The sequence below is a fragment of the Oncorhynchus keta genome, chromosome 15 (assembly GCF_023373465.1).
Source record: "Oncorhynchus keta strain PuntledgeMale-10-30-2019 chromosome 15, Oket_V2, whole genome shotgun sequence".
Classification (NCBI taxonomy): Eukaryota; Metazoa; Chordata; class Actinopteri; order Salmoniformes; family Salmonidae; genus Oncorhynchus; species Oncorhynchus keta.
The window spans coordinates 4,287,860-4,315,376 of record NC_068435.1 but is presented as its reverse complement, the minus strand read 5'-3'; the positions used below and the strand labels follow the sequence as shown (position 1 = coordinate 4,315,376).

The 27,517-nt window shown below is 43.3% G+C and overlaps 1 pseudogene; it reads right to left on the bottom strand.

Annotated features, from left to right (window-relative positions):
• Positions 1-4,055: 4,055 nt before the first annotated feature.
• LOC118372857 (piezo-type mechanosensitive ion channel component 2-like) overlaps positions 4,056-27,517 on the bottom strand; it is a 323,332-nt pseudogene continuing 299,870 nt past the window's right edge.

Here is a 27,517-nt window from a genome sequence, read left to right as displayed (position 1 = left end):
ATCCTGGAAATAACGTGGAAGTTTTCCAGAGTCGTTGTTGCACAGATAAGTTCTCTGCCAGTTTCTGCATCCCACAGGGATTCTGGAGATTCCCCCATTGGATCTGAAAACACCAGCAAGGATAAGAACCCCCAAAACTATGCATGAGTTTGGCCGATCTCTCTCCAAAAACATACCTTCCCTCCAAATTAGTGCAGTTCAGTATGATTTTCTGGATGGTGTCTGGGATGAACAGTTTGTAAACTGTATGTCCTGCACATGAGTAACCGCCATCCACGTTGGCCCTGGTTGCATCCTTATCACTTTGGCAGCCATGTGGGGTGGCTCATTCCTTGGGCAAGAAGACCATTCAATTTCACAATTTTTTTTACATCCATATTTCTCCTCCTGCAGGCTGCTGATGAGCTGGTTGCTGACGGGCTGGTCCTGGGGCTGGCTGCTGACGGGCTAGTTGCTGACGGGCTGGTCCTGGGGCTGGCTGCTGACGGGCTGGTTGCTGATGGGCTGGTCCTGGGGCTGGTTGCTGACGGGCTGGTCCTGGGGCTGGTTGCTGACGGGCTGGTCCTGGGGCTGGTCCTGGGGCTGGCTGCTGATGGGTTGGTCCTGGGGCTGGCTGCTGATGGGTTGGTCCTGGGGCTGGCTGCTGACGGGCTGGTTCTGGGGCTGGTTGCTGATGGGCTGGTCCTGGGGCTGGTCCTGGGGCTGGCTGCTGATGGGCTGGTCCTGGGGCTGGCTGCTGATGGGCTGGTCCTGGGGCTGGCTGCTGATGGGCTGGTCCTGGGGCTGGCTGCTGATGGGTTGGTCCTGGGGCTGGCTGCTGACGGGCTGGTTCTGGGGCTGGTTGCTGATGGGCTGGTCCTGGGGCTGGTCCTGGGGCTGGCTGCTGATGGGCTGGTCCTGGGGCTGGCTGCTGATGGGCTGGTCCTGGGGCTGGCTGCTGATGGGCTGGTCCTGGGGCTGGCTGCTGATGGGCTGGTCCTGGGGCTGGTTGCTGATGGGCTGGTCCTGGGGCTGGCTGCTGACGGGCTGGTCCTGGGGCTGGTTGCTGATGGGCTGGTCCTGGGGCTGGTCCTGGGGCTGGTTGCTGATGGGCTGGTCCTGGGGCTGGCTGCTGATGGGCTGGTCCTGGGGCTGGTTGCTGATGGGCTGGTTGCTGACAGGCTGGTCCTGGGGCTGGCTGCTGATGGGCTGGTCCTGGGGCTGGTTGCTGATGGGCTGGTCCTGGGGCTGGCTGCTGACGGGCTGGTCCTGGGGCTGGTTGCTGATGGGCTGGTCCTGGGGCTGGTCCTGGGGCTGGTTGCTGATGGGCTGGTCCTGGGGCTGGCTGCTGATGGGCTGGTCCTGGGGCTGGTTGCTGATGGGCTGGTTGCTGACAGGCTGGTCCTGGGGCTGGTTGCTGATGGGCTGGTCCTGGGGCTGGTTGCTGATGGGTTGGTCCTGGGGCTGGCTGCTGATGGGCTGGTCCTGGGGCTGGCTGCTGACGGGCTGGTCCTGGGGCTGGTTGCTGATGGGCTGGTCCTGGGGCTGGTCCTGGGGCTGGTTGCTGATGGGCTGGTCCTGGTTGCTGATGAGCTGGTTTCTGACGGGCTGGTCCTGTTTGCTGATGAGCTGGTTACTGATGGGCTGGTCCTGGTTGCTGATGAGCTGGTTGCTGAAGGGCTGGTACTGGGGCTGGTTGCTGACGGGCTGGTCCTGGTTGCTGATGAGCTGGTTGCTGAAGGGCTGGTACTGGGGCTGGTTGCTGAAGGGCTGGTTGTGTAGTTTCACACAATACAAAGGGTAAAGAGTGTGAGAAAAGCGGCAGACAGACAGGGAGACAGGGAGACAGACCGGGAGACAGACCGGGAGACAGGCAGACAGGCAGGGAGACAGACCGGGAGACAGGCAGACAGGCAGGGAGACAGGCATGGAGACAGGCAGACAGGCAGGGAGACAGACATGGAGACAGGCAGGGAGACAGACAGGGAGACAGACAGACAGGCAGGGAGACAGGCAGGGAGACAGGCAGGGAGACAGGCAGGTTCTTGGTGCTATGTTGAAACAGCAGGCCCAGGAAGGAGCAAGACCGAGTGAAGGCACACAGCTTACTTTTTTGTTTCATTTTTACTTGTTGTCACCCACACACACACTTTTATTACCCTCGGGTCCAGTGGACCTGAACACCACATATGTAATATGTATGTGTATGTGTATGTGTATGTGTATGTGTATGTGTGTGTGTGTGTGTGTGTGTGTGTGTGTGTGTGTGTGTGTGTGTGTGTGTGTGTGTGTGTGTGTGTGTGTGTGTTTATTTGACATGTTCTTCACAGAAAATGAGCCAAAGCCAATGAGTCGCAGGTTGAAAAGATTATTCATTGTATCATTTTTCTTTTTGTAAACATTGAAAATGGGTCCTACAGACCCAAACTCCATACAAGGGTTAAACATACAACTGGACCATTAAAACCATCCCTTTAAAACTGGACCATTAAAACCATCCCTTTAAAACTGGACCATAGCTATACCATGTTTTATACCTTTAAACATACAACTACTTTTATTAAAGCTCCTTTAAGACAGAGAGACAAAATGACAGTTTACATTTAATCCCCCCTCACCCCCTTCCCTCCCTCCCTAAAACATTTATGTATGTAATGGAAAATTATTCATGACAATACTGGACGTTTTCTTTCATGCTACAATGTCCTCTGATGCATAGCTCGGAACCAAAGGTTCTAACACAACAATGTCCTCTGGTGCATAGCTCGGAACCAAAGGTTCTAACAAAACATTGTCCTCTGGTGCATAGCTCGGAACCAAAGGTTCTAACAAAACAATGTCCTCTGGTGCATAGCTCGGAACCAAAGGTTCTAACAAAACAATGTCCTCTGGTGCATAGCTCGGAACCAAAGGTTCTAACAAAACAATGTCCTCTGGTGCATAGCTCGGAACCAAAGGTTCTAACAAAACAATGTCCTCTGGTGCATAGCTCGGAACCAAAGGTTCTAACAAAACAATGTCCTCTGATGCATAGCTCGGAACCAAAGGTTCTAACAAAACAATGTCCTCTGGTGCATAGCTCGGAACCAAAGGTTCTAACAAAACAATGTCCTCTGGTGCATAGCTCGGAACCAAAGGTTCTAACAAAACAATGTCCTCTGGTGCATAGCTCGGAACCAAAGGTTCTAACAAAACAATGTCCTCTGGTGCATAGCTCGGAACCAAAGGTTCTAACAAAACATTGTCCTCTGGTGCATAGCTCGGAACCAAATGTCCAAACAAAACAAAACATTGTCCTCTGGTACATAGCTCGGAACCAAATGTCCAAACAAAACAAAACATTGCGTGTTTGTGTTTTTGTATGAATGGCTGTTTTCTCCATTTCTTATCTTTTGAATGTTGATGAAACTCTTGAAGTCATACGGAAGTCATTCTGTACGTGAGATGAGAGTTCTACAAATCGGTGGACGAAGTTGACCAATGGATGAGTCCAGCAACAGTGTCCACGAGAACGCTCCAGACAGTCCAGTAGCTTCATGATACAGTATATACTCTTGATTCAAAATACACCCACTGCCTCGGGCTTGGGTCAAACTGTAGAAGATCAACTGTGTGTGGGTGTGGTGTCTGAGGAGAAGCCTCTCTAAATGTGTCCTTGGAGCCAGAGAGAACAGTATAATAACATCATTTAATAGCAGCTGTATCCTGAACAGAGCCTGTATTCAGTACAATGAAGTTGATTGCAATACATGTAAATACTCATGTTTAGGTGCCCGGTACTCTTTATATATAGGTGCCCGGTACTCTGCAATACTTTGAAGACAATATTCTATAAGAGGTGCCAGTACTCAATCAGGAGAAGATCTGACTATCTACACAATTAACATATCATTGTACCCATTGGTCAAAAGATGCGTTAATATTCAGTGAACTACTTTTGACCAGATCCTTATATGGGCCTTGATAAAAACATACTGGAAACGGGTTTCAATTTGGATAAAGAACATGTTCTTCTTCTCAATTACTTACAGACAGTCTGGAGTGGTCCCCCGGTTAATATACATACTAGGAAATAGACCAACAGGAAATAGACCAACAGGAAATAGACCAACAGGAAATAGACCAACAGGAAATAGACCAACATCAATCTTGAATCTATCACAGTTTTGTTGTTATATTATATTATTATATTATTTTATATTATTCTCATCTTTTTATGATCTTTAAGTAGGTAAATCAATTCAACCGTTTATTAGCTACCAAAACAACATATTAAATAAAGTATGTATACTCTAAACATTACATTGAGTAAAAGTGAAACCTTTCTTGATGAAACAACAACTCTTGTCCTTTCCTGAGAAATCATTAACACAGGTTTAGTTTCTCATACAAACACACTAAATAAGGCAAGTATAGATTGTCATTAGCGTCTTTAGAAGTAGCTCTCTGTTTTAGACATAAACAAGATGGCGTAGTCGCCTGCAATCTTGGTCGTCTCGTATGGAATAATGACAACATCTTTCAAAATGGCCGTCTCGTATGTATCAATGACAACATCTTTCAAAATGGTCGTCTCGTATGGAATAATGACAACATCTTTCAAAATGGCCGTCTCGTATGTATCAATGACAACATCTTTCAAAATGGCCGTCTCGTATGTAGCAATGACAACATCTTTCAAAATGGCCGTCTCGTATGTAGCAATGACAACATCTTTCAAAATGGCCGTCTCGTATGTAGCAATGACAACATATTTCAAAATGGCCGTCTCGTATGTAGCAATGAAAACATCCTTCAAAATGGTCGTCTCGGGGCACATGACGAAGAGCTCTATAATATTGCACAATCACATGAACCAGGAGCTCCAATCAGGAAAAAGTTGGAAATTTAAACTGACCAATCCTGTGTAAAGTCATTTTCATGGTTCCCATCATCCATTGGTGGGAAGCCCTTTTTAAAACACTGACCTGTATCATCCACACGGCTGTCGGGAAAAGACAACGAGGAACGATACAGGGGGCAGGGGGTTACTTTGTAGTTTTTGACACATCGTCGGTCTAAAGTAGAATAGTCAGGCCAGTATTTGACACATCATCGGTCTAAAGTAGAATAGTCAGGCCAGTATTTGAAGCTCATACCACCAGAGCATTGTAGATAATATTTAACCTCACCCACATGTCCTCTCCGTGAAGACCCCCGTTCTTTGTCCTAATTTTCATTGTTTCCTGACGCCTCGGTCACGTTATTTTAGCAATTGTGTTCTAAAGGCAGTGTTTCTCAACCGTTTTCTCAACAGGGACAACGGCAAGCTTCGGTCCTTCCTTCCTTTCTTACATAAAAGTCAATAACAATAGTTCTCAGGTCAGTCAGTAACGTCAACGTCCCAGAGACTGGTCAAGTATTCACGGACTAGTCAGAGGTTGAGAAACACTGTTAAACTTCTAATGGATAACTACCCTATACAACCAGGCTCACTGAGTCTTGTCCCTGGTCCATTTGATAATAGTCTCAGGCGAGCGATAGAGGAAGATGAGTTTAGCGTACATGTCTTCCTCCAGGTCCAGCTCTCCCGTCTCTCGGACCAGGAAGATGTCGGTGCACAGCTTCAGGATGCGGTCCACGTTGGGCAGCTCCTCGAACATGATGGTGTGGGAGACACCGCTGAAGAACTCACGGACGAACTTACCGATGACGAGCACCACGGAGGCGTACAGACCCATGATCCTGGAGGGAAAGATCCATACATACTTAGTTAATGTAGTTATGCCCATTATACACAGCACAGTACAGAGTATACGTTTTCTTATTCAACATTGATGGGTACTTGACTAACTATCTATGTTGGAGTAAGTATCTCTACTTGCACATCATCATCTGCGCATCAATCACTCCCGTGTTTAACTGCTAAATTGTAATTATTTCGCCACTATTGGCCTATTTATTGCCTTACCTCCCAATTCTTACTACATTTGCACACACTGTACATTGATTCATTGATTTTTCTATTGTGTTATTGACTGTATGTTTGTTTATCCCATCTGTAACTCTGTGTTGTTTGTGTCGCACTGCTTTGCTTTATCTTGGCCAGGTCGCAGTTGTAAATGAGAACTTGTTCTCAACTAGCCTACCTGGATAAATAAAGGTGAAATAAAATAAAAAATTGACTGGTACACCTGCACTACAGGTCCTGTCTGCTATGTGATGGGATGGACACAAGCTACTGCTTGGTTAGCGGATGGCTTACAGGAGCCGATACTTTCATGAGATCAAATTAAATACTTGTGTGACGTGATGCTATGCTATATTATGCCATTCCATGCTACGCTATGTTCTGTTTTTGTTGTTGTCTACTCACCCGTATCCAGCCAGGAAACCCAGACTAGGAGGGCTGACCTGGTCACTGAAGACATAGAGCTCCAGCCCAGCGTCGTACAGGTGCTTGGGCCTACGAACGCTGATCTGTCCCGGATCTGTCTGGTTCACGATCCACCACTCCTGGACCTCTGCTGAGTCGTTATGGGATCGCTCCAACGCCAAAGTGATGCTCATGTACACCTTCTCTGGAATTGAATAGATTGAAATATATTATAAGAAAATATAAGAAAATAGAATACAATAAAATGAAATATTGTGTTTAATGTTCATATAAACCTTCTCTGAATTGAATAGAATTAAATATATTATAAAATATAACAAAATAGAATAAAATAGCATCTTGTATTTAATGCTCTAGAGGAGGAGGAGCAGAATTAGCATTTTCTTGTTGTTGTCCGCACCATGTGGAAAGGTTTTGGCTTCAAAAGAATATGCTTGACAACAAACGCAGTAACACAACACGATAACACAGTCAATTGATTGACAAAAAAAAAAAACCATTACAAACACCACGATCATGATATTCAGATATAAAGATAGACTGTCCTGTTTTTAATGTCTTGTATATTTGACTAGTGTAAACGTGTATTGAGGTGGTGGCTCAGTTGGTATAGCATGGAGTTTGCAACACTAGGGGGACCCATATAAAGAATGTATACACTCACGGCTGTAAGTCTGGATAAGAGTGTCTGCTTAAATTACTAAAATGTAAACAGGGGGGCTCGGCTCCCCGAAATGCAACAATGGTCCAACTTTGAGGGGTCTCTAAATAACGCTAATTTAATCTTTCTTCTATTTATTTTTTATCCGTTATTTCACCAGGTAAGTTGACTGAGAACACGTTCTCATTTACAGCAACGACCTGGGGAATAGTTACAGGGGAGAGGAGGGGGATGAATGAGCCAATTGTAAACTGGGGATTAGTGGGAATTTAGCCAGGACACCGGGGTTAACACCCCTACTCTTACGATGAGTACCATGGTATCTTTAATGACCTCAGAGAGTCAGGACACCCGTTTAACGTCCCGGCCGAAAGACGGCACCCGACACAGGGTATTTGTTTACAATGCAGGGGGTAAATATGTTTTACAGTGGTAAATGTGAAAATAAAAGCCTCCAGATGAAAGGAACACCCCCATCTCTCTGTCATGGTTTAATCCATTTATTTCTATATGACACGCTGTCCATTCAGTAGAGATGAATTTGAGCTCCTTTATGCATCCATTTCCTTTTGACTTCCTCATTTTCTCCATTTGTTCGCCGTGCGTCCTTGATTTAACAAAAAAAAAAAATTGTTGTCTAGTCTAGTAGGTTGACTGTGTGTTGACTGTGTGTTAGGGTGACCATCATGTTGTAGTCTAGTCTAGTAGGTTCAGGTGTGAACCTGAGTCTAGTAGGTGTGGTTCATCACGTTTTTCCGGGACAGTTTTAGCCCCATTTGAGGTGTCCTGACTTTTCAGGCTACAAAAAAGCTACATTTGTCAGCAAGACGCATCAGTCAATATAGACCTACTCAATATAGACCTTATCGATATAGACCTACTCAATATAGACCTAATCGATATAGACCTAATCGATATAGACCTAATCGATATAGACCTAATCGATATAGACATAGTCAATATAGACCTACTCAATATAGACCTAATCGATATAGACCTACTCAATATAGACCTACTCGATATAGACCTAATCGATATAGACCTAATCGATATAGACCTAATCGATATAGACCTACTCAATATAGACCTACTCGATATAGACCTAATCGATATAGACCTAATCGATATAGACCTAATCGATATAGACCTACTCAATATAGACCTACTCAATATAGACCTAATCGATATAGACCTAATCGATATAGACCTACTCAATATAGACCTAATCGATATAGACCTAATCGATATAGACCTAATCGATATAGACCTAATCGATATAGACCTAATCGATATAGACCTACTCAATATAGACCTAATCGATATAGACCTAATCGATATAGACCTAATCGATATAGACCTACTCAATATAGACCTACTCGATATAGACCTACTCGATATAGACCTAATCAATATAGACCTAATCGATATAGACCTAATCGATATAGACCTAATCGATATAGACCTACTCGATATAGACCTACTCGATATAGACCTAATCGATATAGACCTAATCGATATAGACCTACTCGATATATACCTACTCAATATAGACCTAATCGATATAGACATAATCGATATAGACCTACTCCATATAGACCTACTCGATATAGACCTAATCGATATAGACCTAATCGATATAGACCTAATCGATATAGACCTAATCGATATAGACCTACTCAATATAGACCTAATCGATATAGACCTAATCGATATAGACCTACTCAATATAGACCTACTCGATATAGACCTAATCGATATAGACCTAATCGATATAGACCTAATCAATATAGACCTAATCGATATAGACCTACTCAATATAGACCTACTCGATATAGACCTACTCAATATAGACCTACTCAATATAGACATAATCGATATAGACCTAATCGATATAGACCTACTCAATATAGACCTACTCAATATAGACATAATCGATATAGACCTAATCGATATAGACCTAATCGATATAGACCTAATCGATATAGACCTACTCAATATAGACCTACTCAATATAGACCTAATCGATATAGACCTAATTGATATAGACCTGATCGATATAGACCTACTCAATATAGACCTAATCGATATAGACCTAATCGATATAGACCTAATCGATATAGACCTACTCAATATAGACCTACTCAATATAGACCTAATCGATATAGACCTAATCGATATAGACCTAATCGATATAGACCTACTCAATATAGACCTAATCGATATAGACCTAATCGATATAGACCTACTAAATATAGACCTAATCGATATAGACCTAATCGATATAGACCTACTCAATATAGACCTACTCGATATAGACCTACTCGATATAGACCTACTCGATATAGACCTAATCGATATAGACCTAATCGATATAGACCTAATCGATATAGACCTACTCAATATAGACCTAATCGATATAGACCTAATCGATATAGACCTACTCAATATAGACCTACTCGATATAGACATAATCGATATAGACCTAATCGATATAGACCTACTCGATATAGACCTACTCAATATAGACCTAATCGATATAGACCTAATCGATATAGACCTAATCGATATAGACCTGATCGATATAGACCTACTCAATATATACCTACTCAATATAGACCTAATTGATATAGACCTAATCGATATAGACCTAATCGATATAGACCTAATCGATATAGACCTAATCGATATAGACCTACTCAATATAGACCTACTCAATATAGACCTAATCGATATAGACCTAATCGATATAGACCTACTCAATATAGACCTAGTCGATATAGACCTAATCGATATAGACCTAATCGATATAGACCTAATCGATATAGACCTACTCAATATAGACCTACTCAATATAGACCTAATCGATATAGACCTAATCGATATAGACCTACTCAATATAGACCTACTCGATATAGACCTAATCGATATAGACCTAATCAATATAGACCTAATCGATATAGACCTACTCAATATAGACCTACTCGATATAGACCTAATCGATATAGACCTAATCGATATAGACCTAATCGATATAGACCTATTCGATATATACCTACTCAATATAGACCTAATCGATATAGACCTAATCGATATAGACCTACTCCATATAGACCTACTCGATATAGACCTAATCGATATAGACCTAATCGATATAGACCTACTCAATATAGACCTACTCGATATAGACCTAATCGATATAGACCTAATCGATATAGACCTAATCAATATAGACCTAATCGATATAGACCTAATCGATATAGACCTAATCGATATAGACCTACTCAATATAGACCTAATCGATATAGACCTAATCGATATAGACCTACTCAATATAGACCTACTCGATATAGACCTACTCGATATAGACCTACTCGATATAGACCTAATCGATATAGACCTAATCGATATAGACCTAATCGATATAGACCTACTCAATATAGACCTAATCGATATAGACCTAATCGATATAGACCTACTCAATATAGACCTACTCGATATAGACATAATCGATATAGACCTAATCGATATAGACCTACTCGATATAGACCTACTCAATATAGACCTAATCGATATAGACCTAATCGATATAGACCTAATCGATATAGACCTAATCGATATAGACCTGATCGATATAGACCTACTCAATATATACCTACTCAATATAGACCTAATTGATATAGACCTAATCGATATAGACCTAATCGATATAGACCTAATCGATATAGACCTACTCAATATAGACCTACTCAATATAGACCTAATCGATATAGACCTTGGGCTTGACAATCTGGACCCTCTATTTCTGAAACTATCCGCCGCCATTGTCGCAACCCCTATTACCAGCCTGTTCAACCTCTCTTTCATATCGTCTGAGATTCCCAAGGATTGGAAAGCTGCCGCAGTCATCCCCCTCTTCAAAGGGGGAGACACCCTGGACCCAAACTGTTACAGACCTATATCCATCCTGCCCTGCCTATCTAAGGTCTTCGAAAGCCAAGTCAACAAACAGGTCACTGGCCATCTCGAATCCCACCGTACCTTCTCCGCTGTGCAATCTGGTTTCCGAGCCGGTCACGGGTGCACCTCAGCCACACTCAAGGTACTAAACGATATCATAACCGCCATCGATAAAAGACAGTACTGTGCAGCCGTCTTCATCGACCTTGCCAAGGCCTTCGACTCTGTCAATCACCATATGCTTATCGGCAGACTCGGTAGCCTCGGTTTTTCGGATGACTGCCTTGCCTGGTTCACCAATTACTTTGCAGACAGAGTTCAGAGTGTCAAATCGGAGGGCATGCTGTCCGGTCCTCTGGCAGTCTCTATGGGGGTGCCACAGGGTTCAATTCTCGGGCCGACTCTTTTCTCTGTATATATCAATGATGTTGCTCTTGCTGCGGGCGATTCCCTGATCCACCTCTACGCAGACGACACCATTCTATATACTTTCGGCCCGTCATTGGACACTGTGCTATCTAACCTCCAAACGAGCTTCAATGCCATACAACACTCCTTCCGTGGCCTCCAACTGCTCTTAAACGCTAGTAAAACCAAAAGCATGCTTTTCAACCGATCGCTGCCTGCACCCGCATGCCCGACTAGCATCACCACCCTGGATGGTTCCGACCTTGAATATGTGGACATCTATAAGTACCTAGGTGTCTGGCTAGACTGCAAACTCTCCTTCCAGACTCATATCAAACATCTCCAATCGAAAATCAAATCAAGAGTCGGCTTTCTATTCCGCAACAAAGCCTCCTTCACTCACGCCGCCAAGCTTACCCTAGTAAAACTGACTATCCTACCGATCCTCGACTTCGGCGATGTCATCTACAAAATGGCTTCCAACACTCTACTCAGCAAACTGGATGCAGTCTATCACAGTGCCATCCGTTTTGTCACTAAAGCACCTTATACCACCCACCACTGCGACTTGTATGCTCCAGTCGGCTGGCCCTCACTACATATTCGTCGCCAGACCCACTGGCTCCAGGTCATCTACAAGTCCATGCTAGTTAAAGCGCCGCCTTATCTCAGTTCACTGGTCACGATGGCAACACCCATCCGTAGCACGCGCTCCAGCAGGTGTATCTCACTGATCATCCCTAAAGCCAACACCTCATTTGGCCGCCTTTCGTTCCAGTACTATGCTGCCTGTGACTGGAACGAACTGCAAAAATCGCTGAAATTGGAGACTTTTATCTCCCTCACCAACTTCAAACATCAGCTATCTGAGCAGCTAACCGATCGCTGCAGCTGTACATAGTCTATTGGTAAATAGCCCACCCATTTTCACCTACCTCATTCCCATACTGTTTTTATACTGTTTTTATTTATTTACTTTTCTGCTCTTTTGCACACCAATATCTCTACCTGTACATGACCATCTGATCATTTATCACTCCAGTGCTAATCTGCAAAATTGTAATTATTCGCCTACCTCATGCCTTTTGCACACATTGTATATAGACTCCCCCTTTTTTCTACTGTGTTATTTATTGACTTGTTAATTGTTTACTCCATGTGTAACTCTGTGTTGTCTGTTCACACTGCTATGCTTTATCTTGGCCAGGTCGCAGTTGCAAATGAGAACTTGTTCTCAACTAGCCTACCTGGTTAAATAAAGGTGAAATAAAAAATGAAATAAAAAATGAAATAAAAAAAATACCACGATTGGTTGTGTTCATGTCACATTGAAAGGTAATGCATGTTTACAGTTGAAATCTGTATTCTTAGACGCCATCTTTATTCTTGGACTCCCAAGCGATAGAGGACCCCCCCTCCTCCCCACCCCACAAATATCATGGTGTAATTCACACAGTGTTTAAATGCTGCTTTACCTTTATACAGTTGTTCTATTGGCTTGGCCTCGGAGTCACTAGGGGCTCGGAGGTACCGCGGGAAGACATGTTTTATCACCCTGGTAACAGAAGAACACAACAGGCTGTTTGTTACTAACAACAGTTATGACAGAGAAATGTCAGATTAAGTTTATAAAGCTAGAATACTTATGACATCCATTTTTTGGGATTTATAAATAAATGATATACACTGAGTACACAACACATTAAGAACACCTGCTCTTTCCATGACGTAGACTGACCAGGTGAATCCAGGTGAAAGCTGTGATCCCTTATTGATGTCACCTGTTAAATCCACTTCAATCAGTGTAGGTGAAGGGGAGGAGACCAGTTAAAGAAGGATTTTTAAGCCTTGAGACAATTGAGACATGGATTGTGTATCTGTGCCATTCAGAGGATGAATGGGCAAGACAAAATATTTAAGTGCCTTTGAGCAGCGTAGGTTGCTGTGTTAATCAAGAATGGTCCGCCACCTAGCCAAATTTACACAACTGTGGGAAGCATTGGAGTCAACATGGGCCAGCATCCCTGTGGAATGCTTAAGACACCTTGTAGAGTCCTGACGAACTGAGGCTGTTCTGAGGAAAAAGGGTTCCTAATGTTTGATGTAATCAGAATATAACATGCCGTAAAACTTCAATTAATAGCCTGGGCCTTTATTTGCGTAAATCACTGAACAGGCGCTTATTAATCTTGGCGCACCGATCCCTTTAGCGGGATCATTTTCGTCAACATCCGGTGAATTGCAGAGTGCCAAATTCAAATGAAATTACAAAAAATATTTAATTTTCATGAAATCATAAGTGCAATATACCAAAACACAGCTTAGCTTGTTGTTAATCCACCTGGCGTTTCAGATTTCAAAAAAGCTTTACGGCGAAAGCAAACCAAGTGTTTATGTGAGGACAGCTCTCTCAGCAGACAAAACATTACAAACAGCTAGCAGCAAAGTAGATTGGTCACGAAAGTCAGAAAAGCCATAAAATTAATCTCTTACCTTTGATGATCTTCGTATGTTTGCACTCACGAGACTACCAGTTACACAATACATTTTCGTTTTGTTCGATAAAGATTCTCTTTATATCCAAAAACCTCCGTTTTGTTTAGTAATCCACAGGCTCTTTCGGTCACGGATGAAAATTCCAAATAGTATCCATAAAGTTTGTGGAAACATGTCAAACGTTTTTTATAGTCAATCCCCAGGTTGTTTTTACAATAAACAATCGATAATATTTCAACCGGACGGTAGCCTTTTCAATAGGAGAGAGAGAGAAAAGGTCTCGCTCCAGTGGCTCTCGCATGCACAAATCTGGGGACACCTAGCTATCCACTGACGCGATGTGATCATTCTCGCTCATTTTTTTCAGAATAAAAGCCTGAAACTATGTCTAAAGACTGCTCACACCTTGTGGAAGCCATAGGGAAAGGAATCTGGTTGATAATAGGCTTGCAATGGAAAAGAGAGGTTTCAGAAAAACAGCACTTCCTGGTTGGATTTTCCCCAGGTTTTCGCCTGCAATATCAGTTCTGTTATACTCACAGACAATATTTTGACAGTTTTGGAAATCATATGCATATTCTCGCTTCTGAGCCTGGGAAATAGGCAGGTTATTCTGGGCACATTTTTCATCCAAACATCAAAATACTGCCCCCTAGTCTGAAGAGGTTTTAAAGACAGGCTTCTATTTGAGCCAGTCGTCTATTTCCTTAATGCACACAGCCTTTGCTCATTTGCTCATAGTTAATTGTTTAATTACAGCATTTACTTTCAGCAATTTAATCAATTTCTTAATTTCCTGCACTAACCTGTTATCATTTACACACAGTAACCAGGTTTCCTTCCAACCTTTTTATGCGAGTAGAGTAGGTTGGACACAAAATGTCACAACAGGCCTGATGGAAACAGCAATTTTTCCGGTAAACTTTCCAAATGTCGACAAGATACGCTAGACAAGGTGAGATCTTTTTGTGTCAGTAAAAATTAATTATGTGAGAAATGGCGGAGGAAACGCTTTAATGTGCAAATATTGATATAATAACCATCATATCGTGGTCCTCCCACTATGACTCAGGATTGCATGCAGCTTATTAGATGAAATATGTTACACTATTACACACAAAAGTATGTGGACTGGAAGCAACGTCAGCACAATAACTGTTTGGGGTTTACATGGCTCACCACTATTGGACTCTGGAGCAGTGGAAACCTGTTCTCTGGAGCAGTGGAAACATGTTCTCTGGAGCAGTGGAAACCTGTTCTCTGGAGCAGTGGAAACCTGTTCTCTGGAGCAGTGGAAACATGTTCTCTGGAGCAGAGGAAACATGTTCTCTGGAGCAGTGGAAACCTGTTCTCTGGAGCAGTGGAAACCTGTTCTCTGGAGCAGTGGAAACATGTTCTCTGGAGCAGAGGAAACATGTTCTCTGGAGCAGAGGAAACATGTTCTCTGGAGCAGTGGAAACCTGTTCTCTGGAGCAGTGGAAACCTGTTCTCTGGAGCAGTGGAAACCTGTTCTCTGGAGCAGTGGAAACATGTTCTCTGGAGCAGTGGAAACCTGTTCTCTGGAGCAGTGGAAACACGTTCTCTGGAGCAGTGGAAACCTGTTCTCTGGAGCAGTGGAAACCTGTTCTCTGGAGCAGTGGAAACATGTTCTCTGGAGCAGTGGAAACATGTTCTCTGGAGCAGTGGAAACATGTTCTCTGGAGCAGTGGAAACATGTTCTCTGGAGCAGTGGACACCTGTTCTCTGGAGCAGTGGAAATATGTTCTCTGGAGCAGTGGAAACCTGTTCTCTGGAGCAGTGGAAACCTGTTCTCTGGAGCAGTGGAAACATGTTCTCTGGAGCAGTGGAAACCTGTTCTCTGGAGCAGTGGAAACAGGTTCTCTGGAGCAGTGGAAACATGTTCTCTGGAGCAGTGGAAACATGTTCTCTGGAGCTGTGGAAACCTGTTCTCTGGAGCAGTGGAAACAGGTTCTCTGGAGCAGTGGAAACATGTTCTCTGGAGCAGTGGAAACCTGTTCTCTGGAGCAGTGGAAACATGTTCTCTGGAGCAGTGGAAACCTGTTCTCTGGAGCAGTGGAAACCTGTTCTCTGGAGCAGTGGAAACACGTTCTCTGGAGCAGTGGAAACCTGTTCTCTGGAGCAGTGGAAACCTGTTCTCTGGAGCAGTGGAAACCTGTTCTCTGGAGCAGTGGAAACCTGTTCTCTGGAGCAGTGGAAACCTGTTCTCTGGAGCAGTGGAAACATGTTCTCTGGAGCAGTGGAAACATGTTCTCTGGAGCAGTGGAAACATGTTCTCTGGAGCAGAGGAAACATGTTCTCTGGAGCAGTGGAAACATGTTCTCTGGAGCAGTGGAAACCTGTTCTCTGGAGCAGTGGAAACATGTTCTCTGGAGCAGTGGAAACATGTTCTCTGGAGCAGTGGAAACCTGTTCTCTGGAGCAGTGGAAACATGTTCTCTGGAGCAGTGGAAACACGTTCTCTGGGGTGATTTTCATGTGTTTGTTTGATGGGGTGCTTGTCATGTGTTTGTTTGATGGGGTGCTGTCATGTGTATGTTTGATGGGGTGATTGTCATGTGTATGTTTGATGGGGTGATTGTCATGTGTTTGTTTGATGGGGTGCTTGTCGTGTGTTTGTTTGATGGGGTGCTTGTCATGTGTATGTTTGATGGGGTGCTTGTCATGTGTATGTTTGATGGGGTGATTGTCATGTGTTTGTTTGATGGGGTGCTTGTCGTGTGTTTGTTTGATGGGGTGCTTGTCATGTGTATGTTTGATGGGGTGCTTGTCATGTGTATGTTTGATGGGGTGATTGTCATGTGTTTGTTTGATGGGGTGCTTGTCATGTGTTTGTTTGATGGGGTGATTGTCATGTGTTTGTTTGATGGGGTGCTTGTCATGTGTTTGTTTGATGGGGTGCTGTCCTCAGATAATCGCATGGTTTGCTTTTGCCGTAAAGCCTTTTTGAAATCTGACACGGTGGCTGGATTAACAAGAAGTTCATCTTTAAACAGATGTATAACACTGTTATGATTTATGAATTATTATTATTATTATTATTATTATTATAATGAGTATTTCTGTTTTTGAATTTGGCGCACTGCTATTTCACTGGGTGTTGTCAAATCAATCCCATTAACGGGATTGGCGCGCGAAGGGATCACGATAAGGAATTTGAAATGATTTAAACTTGTATATTTAAAACCAAATACTTTTAGACTTTTATTCAAGTAGTATTTTACCGGGTGACTTTCATTTTTACTTGAGTCATTTTCTTTTAAGGTATCTTTCCTTACACTTGAGTATGACACCACTGAATGTAACAAATCAAAATGAAACCTCAAACAATTCATGGTAATTAATGGTGACCTCGTAAATAGTTCATTTAGACCCGGCATTAATGTGAAACAAACGTTTATTTGCTAAAAATGTGTGCCATTGCCTGTCTAAAAGGAACAGAATGCTTTTTCAGACTCAGCGTTGAAGTTTTATGGTATAAATGCCTCATGAGCTTAATTCAACTGTCATTCTTCATCAGAACCCCAAAATATATGTTTGTAAACAACGTAAATGTAAACAAACACTGCATAGGCTTAAAACATTGTTACAATTTTGAAAGTGGTTCTATTTCTCCAAAACAGAGATGCTGAGCTTCATTATTGTTTCAACTCCTGATTCAAGCTATAGAATAAAAGTAGTTTGATATATATCTATATATATCTTTTTTTAAATTAATTGACAAATAAATAGAAAGTACACTCACACTCTGTCTCGTCTGGTCCCGTTGAGCAGTAGGCTCAGCTCCAGTTTGGTTGCATCATCCAGGAACGTCACTTTCTTCCCAGTCGCAAACTCAGCCTTCGCTCCCAGTGTAAGGTTCCTGGTTGAAATGATCAGATCATTTCACATCTCAAACAGGTTTATGAGATTATAAAGCCAAAAAGTAATATGACACATTTGTGACTAAAATGAATCTGTATGGCTGAGAAAATAAAGATCCTTTTATCTATACTCTACTATTCTCTACTATTCTCTACTCTACTAATCTCTACTCTACTAATCCCTACTCTACTAATCCCTACTCTACTAATCCCTACTCTACTAAACTCTACTAATCTCTACTCTACTAAACTCTAATCTACTAATCTCTACTCTAATAATCCCTACTCTACTCTACTAAACTCTACTAATCTCTACTCTCTAGACTTTAGTTATAACCTAGTTATCCTCAGGCTTGAGTTAGGGCCTAGTTATCCTCAGGCTTTAATTAGGGCCTAGTTATCCTCAGACTTTAGTTATAACCTAGTTATCCTCAGACTTTAGTTATAACCTAGTTATCCTCAGGCTTTAGTTATAACCTAGTTATCCTCAGGCTTTAGTTAGGGCCTAGTTATCATCAGCCATCTCTAATCTACTAATCTCTACTCTACTAATCCCTACTCTACTCTACTAATCTCTACTCTGCTCTACTAAACTCTACTCTACTAATCCCTACTCTACTCTACTAATCTCTACTCTACTAATCCCTACTCTACTCTACTCTACTAAACTCTACTCTTACTAATCCCTACTCTACTCTACTAAACTCTACTCTACTAATCCCTACTCTACTCTACTAATCTCTACTCTCCTAAACTCTACTCTACTAAACTCTACTCTACTAAACTCTACTAATCAGTACTCCTTTTATTTGTATTCCAGAAGGGAGAGAGAGAGAGAGACACAGCTGCATGTGAGCTCCTGCATTTTTCAGCATATTTTTTATAAAAAGATAGATTTGGAGTTAGATAAACTTGGAGTTTTTGGCAGGGACATATATACAGGATGCTTCCCTCCACAGCATAACCTTCACCCCAGATAAAAACTCCAAACCTACAACATGATTTTGGGCAAAATTACCTGGAAGGATTCCTACTACCAAGGATTCCTTTTTCCAAGATATACAGCGGGTGCTCTGGCAAACAAACGGCAGAGACCTGAGGACACCATCCAACCTGGAACTGAGTGAGTAATGTTTGGTTTGATGCTATTTTGGAAGCCAAGATGAAAAATAACAAATAAAGTACATTACAATGCTATATTTTACTTTATGGGGACTGAACGCTAAGTTCAGGCTGCCAAGCCTGCCAGGACAGACAAGATACAACTTCAATTACCACTGAGGTGTGAAGTGAGAGGTGTCAAAGCCTTTGAGCCCAACAATGGCAGGAGTCTCTACCAGCCTATCCCACCCAAATCCAGAGGCAAATTAAGCCCCGCTGTTCAGAGACCATCCCCAGGCATTTTCTACAAGAACTCTGCCTCCAGAAAAATGGTTCTGCCAAGTGGGTGTGACACCTACTCCTGTTGCCTGCTGCGCCCCCAGCGAAAAAGGTGCAGGAAGATCAGGTTGTATAGGGCGGCGAAACAATTTGTTTCGGGCCTCTCACTGGGAGAGTAGGCTGCTTTGCGGCAGGCCGCTGTCTTCGGCTTGCATGGCTCGTGACATGCCACCATCGTTGGTTGTCATGCTCTTCTTGCTGTGCTCCTTCGACTCCGCTATCAGATAGGGGGAGGAGAGGCAGGAGATGGCTCCCCTGGCGAACAAACTCCGGGCAACACCGGCCAGTCGGATAACGACAAACGACAAGACGGAGATGCATTCAACATGCGTGAACGCCGACCCAGCCACCGGTGTAGAAAAGGTAAGAATTCCATGATCAAGGAAGTCACCTCAAGCCTATAATCCTCGGCAAGTAAACTATTGCCTCATTGGAACTCTAAGTGATCCAGTCTGTCCTGAAACAAAGGGTAGTAGATACAGATCCTGCCACATTGGAAGTCTAAGTGATCCAGTTTGTCCTGAAACAAAGAGTAGTAGATACAGATCCTGCCACATTGGAAGTCTAAGTGATCCAGTTTGTCCCGAAACAAAGGGTAGTAGATACAGATCCTGCCACATTGGAACTCTAAGTGATCCAGTCTGTCCTGAAACAAAGGGTAGTAGATACAGATCCTGCCACATTGGAAGTCTAAGTGATCCAGTTTGTCCTGAAACAAAGGGTAGTAGATACAGATCCTACAGCGCTGGAACCATTTACCTCTCCAGACGAAGAGGGCTCCATTGGAAAACAGATCTGGGACTAACTTCGTTAGCTTGATGGTTAACGTTAGCAGTTTAGCTGGGTTAGCGGCTCTTTACAAGCAGACTTTAACCTGTCTGTTAAGGAGGTGATGGTTAACATTAGCAGTTTAGCTGGGTTAGCAGCTCTTTTCAAGCAGACTTTAACCTGTCTATTGAAAAGGATTACGGGTGAAGAAATAGCGGACCTAGTTGTTAAAAGTTAACCGTATCGTGGAATCCATGCAAAAACAAGTTCGGTATTTATGTTTAACAAAGACTGGCTATGCCTTAGTTAAAATAACAAACCAAGTGCTTCCAGTATACCGTGTTCAGCTGCCCACTATGATGACGTAAGATAGTGTTGGAGAGTGATCCATCCTCAGTGGTAGGGCCTAGTTATCCTCAGGCTTTAGTATGGGCCTAGTTATCCTCAGGCTTTAGTTAGGGCCTAGTTATCCTCAGGCTTTAGTTAGGGCCTAGTTATCCTCAGGCTTTAGTTAGGGCCTAGTTATCCTCAGGCTTTAGTATGGGCCTAGTTATCCTCAGGCTTTAGTATGGGCCTAGTTATCCTCAGGCTTTAGTTAGGGCCTAGTTATCCTCAGGCTTTAGTTTGGGCCTAGTTATCCTCAGGCTTTAGTTAGGGCCTAGTTATCCTCAGGCTTTAGTTTGGGCCTAGTTATCCTCAGGCTTTAGTATGGGCCTAGTTATCCTCAGGCTTTAGTTAGGGCCTAGTTATCCTCAGGCTTTAGTTAGGGCCTAGTTATCCTCAGGCTTTAGTTAGGGCCTAGTTATCCTCAGGCTTTAGTTTGGGCCTAGTTATCCTCAGGCTTTAGTTAGGGCCTAGTTATCCTCAGGCTTTAGTTTGGGCCTAGTTATCCTCAGGCTTTAGTATGGGCCTAGTTATCCTCAGGCTTTAGTATGGGCCTAGTTATCCTCAGGCTTTAGTTAGGGCCTAGTTATCCTCAGGCTTTAGTATGGGCCTAGTTATCCTCAGGCTTTAGTTAGGGCCTAGTTATCCTCAGGCTTTAGTTAGGGCCTAGTTATCCTCAGACTTGAGTTATAACCTAGTTATCCTCAGGCTTTAGTTAGGGCCTAGTTATCCTCAGACTTTAGTTAGGGCCTAGTTATCCTCAGGCTTTAGTTTGGGCCTAGTTATCCTCAGGCTTTAGTTATAACCTAGTTATCCTCAGGCTTTAGTTATAATCCCCAAGCTGACAAGGTACAAAAATCTGTCGTTCTGCCCCTGAACAGGCAGTTAACCCACTGTTTCTAGGCCGTCTGTAATGAACTTCCTCTGTTGTTTGTAGAGAGTCAGACCGAAATGCAGCGTGTAGGTTACTCATGACTTTTAATGAAGAATAATGCGGTACATGAAATAACTGAAAATACAAAAACAACAAACGAGTGAAACTAATACAGCCTATCTGGTGACTAACACAGAGACAGGTACAATCACCCACGAAATACAACGCGCACTCAGGCTGCCTAAATACGGTTCCCAATCCGAGACAACGAGAATCAGCTGACTCCAATTAGGAATCGCCTCAGGCAGCCAAGCCTAACTAGACACACCCCTAATAATACACACTCCCAATTAATACAAACCTCAATACGAAATACAACATATAAACCCATGTCACACCCTGGCCTACCCAAACATATAACAAAAACACAAGATACAATGACCAAGGCGTGACACCGTCATTGAAAATAAGAATTTGTTCTTAACTGACTTGCCTAGTAAAATAAAGGTAAAATAAAATAACCTAGTTATCCTCAGACTTTAGTTATAACCTAGTTATCCTCAGACTTTAGTTAGGGCCTAGTTATCCTCAGGCTTTAGTTATAACCTAGTTATCCTCAGACTTTAGTTAGGGCCTAGTTATCCTCAGGCTTGAGTTAGGGCCTAGTTATCCTCAGACTTTAGTTATAACCTAGTTATCCTCAGACTTTAGTTAGGGCCTAGTTATCCTCAGGCTTTAGTTAGGGCCTAGTTATCCTCAGACTTTAGTTAGGGCCTAGTTATCCTCAGGCTTTAGTTAGGGCCTAGTTATCCTCAGGCTTTAGTTAGGGCCTAGTTATCCTCAGGCTTGAGTTAGGGCCTAGTTATCCTCAGGCTTTAGTTAGGGCCTAGTTATCCTCAGGCTTTAGTTAGGGCCTAGTTATCCTCAGACTTTATTTAGGGCCTAGTTATCCTCAGACTTTAGTTAGGGCCTAGTTATCCTTGACATTGTGGTCTGAAAATCCTGGCTCATGGGCCACGTCAGACCTGCGAGTCACAATATGGTGGTTAGTAATTCCTATCGGAATGCAGCCAGTGGAATATTTTATCACCACAACCTGCACTCAGAATGACTGCTTTGGTGAAGGTAGGGTGACCACATGTCCCAGATTGCACAGGACAGTTCTGCATTTTGTCCCTCTGTCCCACAACCAAACAATCATGTCCTGCACTTTAACAAATTCAAACACCACTCATTCTGATTTGTCCCGTATTTCAGTCAGACATTCTGTCTCTTGGAGTCACATTGTGTTTATGAAAATATACACACAGTTTATTAGGTACACCACCCAGTTTACCAAAATGGTTAGCTCCAACAGACAGCCATGGCTTGCTATATAAAGCAGGCAGATAGGCATCGAGACATTCAGTTACTGTTGGATTGAATCTTAGAATGGTCAAAACTAGTGACCGAAGTGACATTTTTTATTTGATTTATTTTACCTTTATTTTACTTTAGGCCCTAACTAAAGTCTGAGGATAACTAGGTTATAACTAAAGCCTGGAGGCTATATAAAGGGGGTACAGGTACAGGGTCAATGTGGAGGCTATATACATTGAGTACCAGTACAGAGTCAATGTGGAGACTATATACAGGGGGTACCGGTACAGAGTCAATGTGGAGGCTATATACAGGGGGTACCAGTACAGAGTCAATGTGGAGGCTATATACAGGGGGTACCGGTACAGAGTCAATGTGGAGGTTATATACAGGGGGTACCAGTACAGAGTCAATGTGGAGGCTATATACAGGGGGTACCAGTACAGAGTCAATGTGGAGGCTATATACAGGGGGTACCGGTACAGAGTCAATGTGGAGGCTATATACAGGGGGTACTGGTACAGAGTCAATGTGGAGACAATATACAGGGGGTACCGGTACAGAGTCAATGTGGAGGTTATATACAGGGGGTACCAGCACAGAGTCAATGTGGAGGCTATATACAGGGGGTACCAGTACAGAGTCAATGTGGAGACTACATACAGGGGGTACCGGTACAGAGTCAATGTGGAGGTTATATACAGGGGGTACCAGTACAGAGTCAATGTGGAGGCTATATACAGGGGGTACCAGTACAGAGTCAATGTGGAGACTACATACAGGGGGTACCGGTACAGAGTCAATGTGGAGGCTATATACAGGGGGTACCAGTACAGAGTCAATGTGGAGGCTATATACAGGGTGTTACGGTACAGAGTCAATGTGGAGGCTATATACAGGGTGTTACGGTACAGAGTTAATATGGAGGCTATATACAGGGGGTACCGGTACAGAGTCAATGTGGAGGCTATATACAGGGGGTACCGGTACAGAGTCAATATGGAGGCTATATACAGGGGGTACCGGTACAGAGTCAATGTGGAGGCTATATACAGGGGGTACCGGTACAGAGTCAATGTGGAGGCTATATACAGGGGAAACCGGTACAGAGTCAATGTGGAGGCTATATACAGGGTGTACCAGTACAGAGTCAATGTGGAGACTATATACAGGGGGTACCGGTACAGAGTCAATGTGGAGGCTATATACAGGGGAAACCGGTACAGAGTCAATGTGGAGGCTATATACAGGGGGTACCGGGACAGAGTCAATGTGTGGGGGTACAGGTTAGTCGAGGTAATTGAGGTTATATGTACAGTACCAGTCAAAGGTTTGGACACACCTACTCATTCAAGGGTTTTTCTTTATTTTTTTAATACTATTTTCTACATTGAATAATAGTGAAGACATCACAACTATGAAATAACACATATGGAATCATAGAATCATGTTAGGGTTAGGGTTAGGGTTACTCTACTATACTGCTCTACTCTACTGCTCTACCCTACTATACTGCTCTACTCTACTGCTCTACACTACTATACTGCTCTACTCTACTATACTGCTCTACCCTACTATACTGCTCTACTCTACTGCTCTACGCTACTATACTGCTCTACTCTACTATACTGCTCTACCCTACTATACTGCTCTACTCTACTGCTCTACACTACTATACTGCTCTACTCTACTGCTCTACACTACTCTACTTCTCTACTCTACTGCTCTACTCTACTCTACTATACTGCTCTACCCTACTATACTGCTCTACTCTACTGCTCTACACTACTATACTGCTCTACTCTACTCTACTCTACTGCTCTACACTTCTATACTGCTCTACTCTACTCTACTGCTCTACCCTACTATACTGCTCTACTCTACTGCTCTACACTACTATACTGCTCTACTCTACAGCTCTACTCTACTATACTGCTCTACTCTACTGCTCTACACTATTATACTGCTCTACTCTACACTACTCTACTGCTCTACTCTACTGCTCTACACTACTATACTGCTCTACTCTACTCTACTGCTCTACTCTACTGCTCTACCCTACTATACTGCTCTACCCTACTATACTGCTCTACTCTACTGCTCTACTCCACTCTACTGCTCTACACTACTATACTGCTCTACGGCTCTACACTACTATACTGCTCTACTCTACTGCTCTACTCTACTATACTGCTCTACTTTACTGCTCTACACTACTATACTCCTCTACTCTACTCTACTGCTCTACTCTACTATACTGCTCGACTCTACTCTACTGCGCTACACTATTATACTGCTCTACTCTACTGATCTACCCTACTATACTGCTCTACTCTACTATACTGCTCTACTCTACTCATCTATTCTACTATACTGCTCTACTCTACTGCTCTACTCTACTCTACTGCTCTACACTATTATAATGCTTTACTCTACACTATTATAATGCTCTACTCTACACTATTATAATGCTCTACTCTACACAACTATACTGTTCTACTATACTGCTCTATTCTACTATACTGCTCTACACTACTATACTGCTCTAATCTACTATACTGCTCTACTCTACTATACTGCTCTACTCTCTATACTGCTCTACTCTACTCTACTGCTCTACACTATTATACTGCTCTACTCTACTGATCTACCCTACTATACTGCTCTACTCTACTATACTGCTCTACTCTACTATACTGCTCTACTCTACACTATTATACTGCTCTACTCTACTCATCTACTCTACTATACTGCTCTACTCTACTGCTCTACTCTACTCTACTGCTATACACTATTATAATGCTCTACTCTACACTATTATAATGCTCTACTCTACACTATTATAATGCTCTACTCTACACAACTATACTGCTCTACTATACTGCTCTATTCTACTATACTGCGCTACACTACTATACTGCTCTACTCTACTATACTGCTCTACTCTACTATACTGCTCTACTCTACTGCTCTACTCTACTGCTCTACTCTACTATACTGCTCTACCCTACTATACTGCTCTACTCTACTATACTGCTCTACTCTACTATACTGCTCTACTCTCTATACTGCTCTACTCTACTCTACTGCTCTACACTACTATACTGCTCTACTCTACTATACTGCTCCACTCTACTGCTCTACTCTACTATACTGCTCTACTCTACTATACTGCTCCACTCTACTGCTCTACTCTACTATACTGCTCTACTCTACTATACTGCTCTACTCTACTCTACTACTCTACTATACTGCTCTACACTACTCTACTACTCTTGGATAGATCAAGCTACAGTGATGGGGGACTGTTCTTACCGTTGGATAGACCAAGCTACAGTGATGGGGGACTGTTCTGACCGTTGGATAGACCAAGCTACAGTGATGGGGAACTGTTCTTACCGTTGGACAGACCAAGCTACAGTGATGGTGAACTGTTCTTACCGTTGGATAGACCAAGCTACAGTGATGGGGGACTGTTCTTACCGTTGGATAGACCAAGCTACAGTGATGGGGGACTGTTCTTACCGTTGGATAGACCAAGCTACAGTGATGGGGAACTGTTCTTACCGTTGGACAGACCAAGCTACAGTGATGGGGAACTGTTCTTACCGTTGGACAGACCAAGCTACAGTGATGGGGAACTGTTCTTACCGTTGGACAGACCAAGCTACAGTGATGGTGAACTGTTCTTACCGTTGGATAGACCAAGCTACAGTGATGGGGGACTGTTCTTACCGTTGGATAGACCAAGCTACAGTGATGGGGGACTGTTCTTACCGTTGGATAGACCAAGCTACAGTGATGGGGAACTGTTCTTACCGTTGGACAGACCAAGCTACAGTGATGGGGAACTGTTCTTACCGTTGGACAGACCAAGCTACAGTGATGGGGAACTATTCTTACCGTTGGACAGACCAAGCTACAGTGATGGGGAACTGTTCTTACCGTTGGATGGACCAAGCTACAGTGATGGGGAACTGCTCCTTGGAGCTGAGCATCTCCATGATGTTAGTTCTACTGGGAGGACTGATGGTCCACAGACTGTTAGAGCTTCCCTCCAATTCAGCTATGGTCAGATCCTCTGGCATGTAGTACTCCAACCACCGCATCGCTTCCTGTTGGGGGAGGACAGGAGGGATGAGAATATTGTCCCTCGGTTACTATGGAGATTTGTCCCATGTTCGGCCTACCAACCCAGTGAGACAACACACATAGTAGGCGCATAAAATACTTGTAACCGTGTACTTACAGGATAGGACTGGTAGGAGCTCATGAAGGTGCCATGGATGTCATGTTTGGAGACTTCTCTGAGCTGGTTCTGCTGAGCACTCATAGTGAAGATCGGCTGGAAAACAGAACATAGAGATGTAATCTACAGAACAAAAAAAAAAAAAAACTGTCTGACTGACTGATCCCGATCAACTGATGGACCTATCAGTAGTAGAGCCTAGGTTCTGAGCTGCTACAGTACCTGGAACCCGGCCAGGGTGATGGAGAAGGAGACGTCCAGTGGTCTGTTGACCACCCCCACCACAGACTTGATCAGAGACATGAAGAGTAGAGGGAACCAGATGATACAGATCAGAAGCATGACGATCATCCCTCCCATCCCATACTTCACCACCGCCTTCTTCGCCTGGCCCCGCGGCTGGGGGTATCTCTGGAGGGGGAGAGCAGGACTATAGTTATGGACTGAGGATACCACTGGAGAGGAGGACTGTAGTTATGGACTGAGGATACCACTGGAGAGGAGGACTATAGTTATGGGATGAGGATACCATGGGAGAGGAGGACTATAGTTATGGGCTGAGGATACCACGGGAGAGGAGGACTATAGTAATGGACTGAGGATACCACTGGAGAGGAGGACTGTAGTTATGGACTGAGGAAACCACTGGAGAGGAGGACTACAGTTATGGACTGAGGAAACCACTG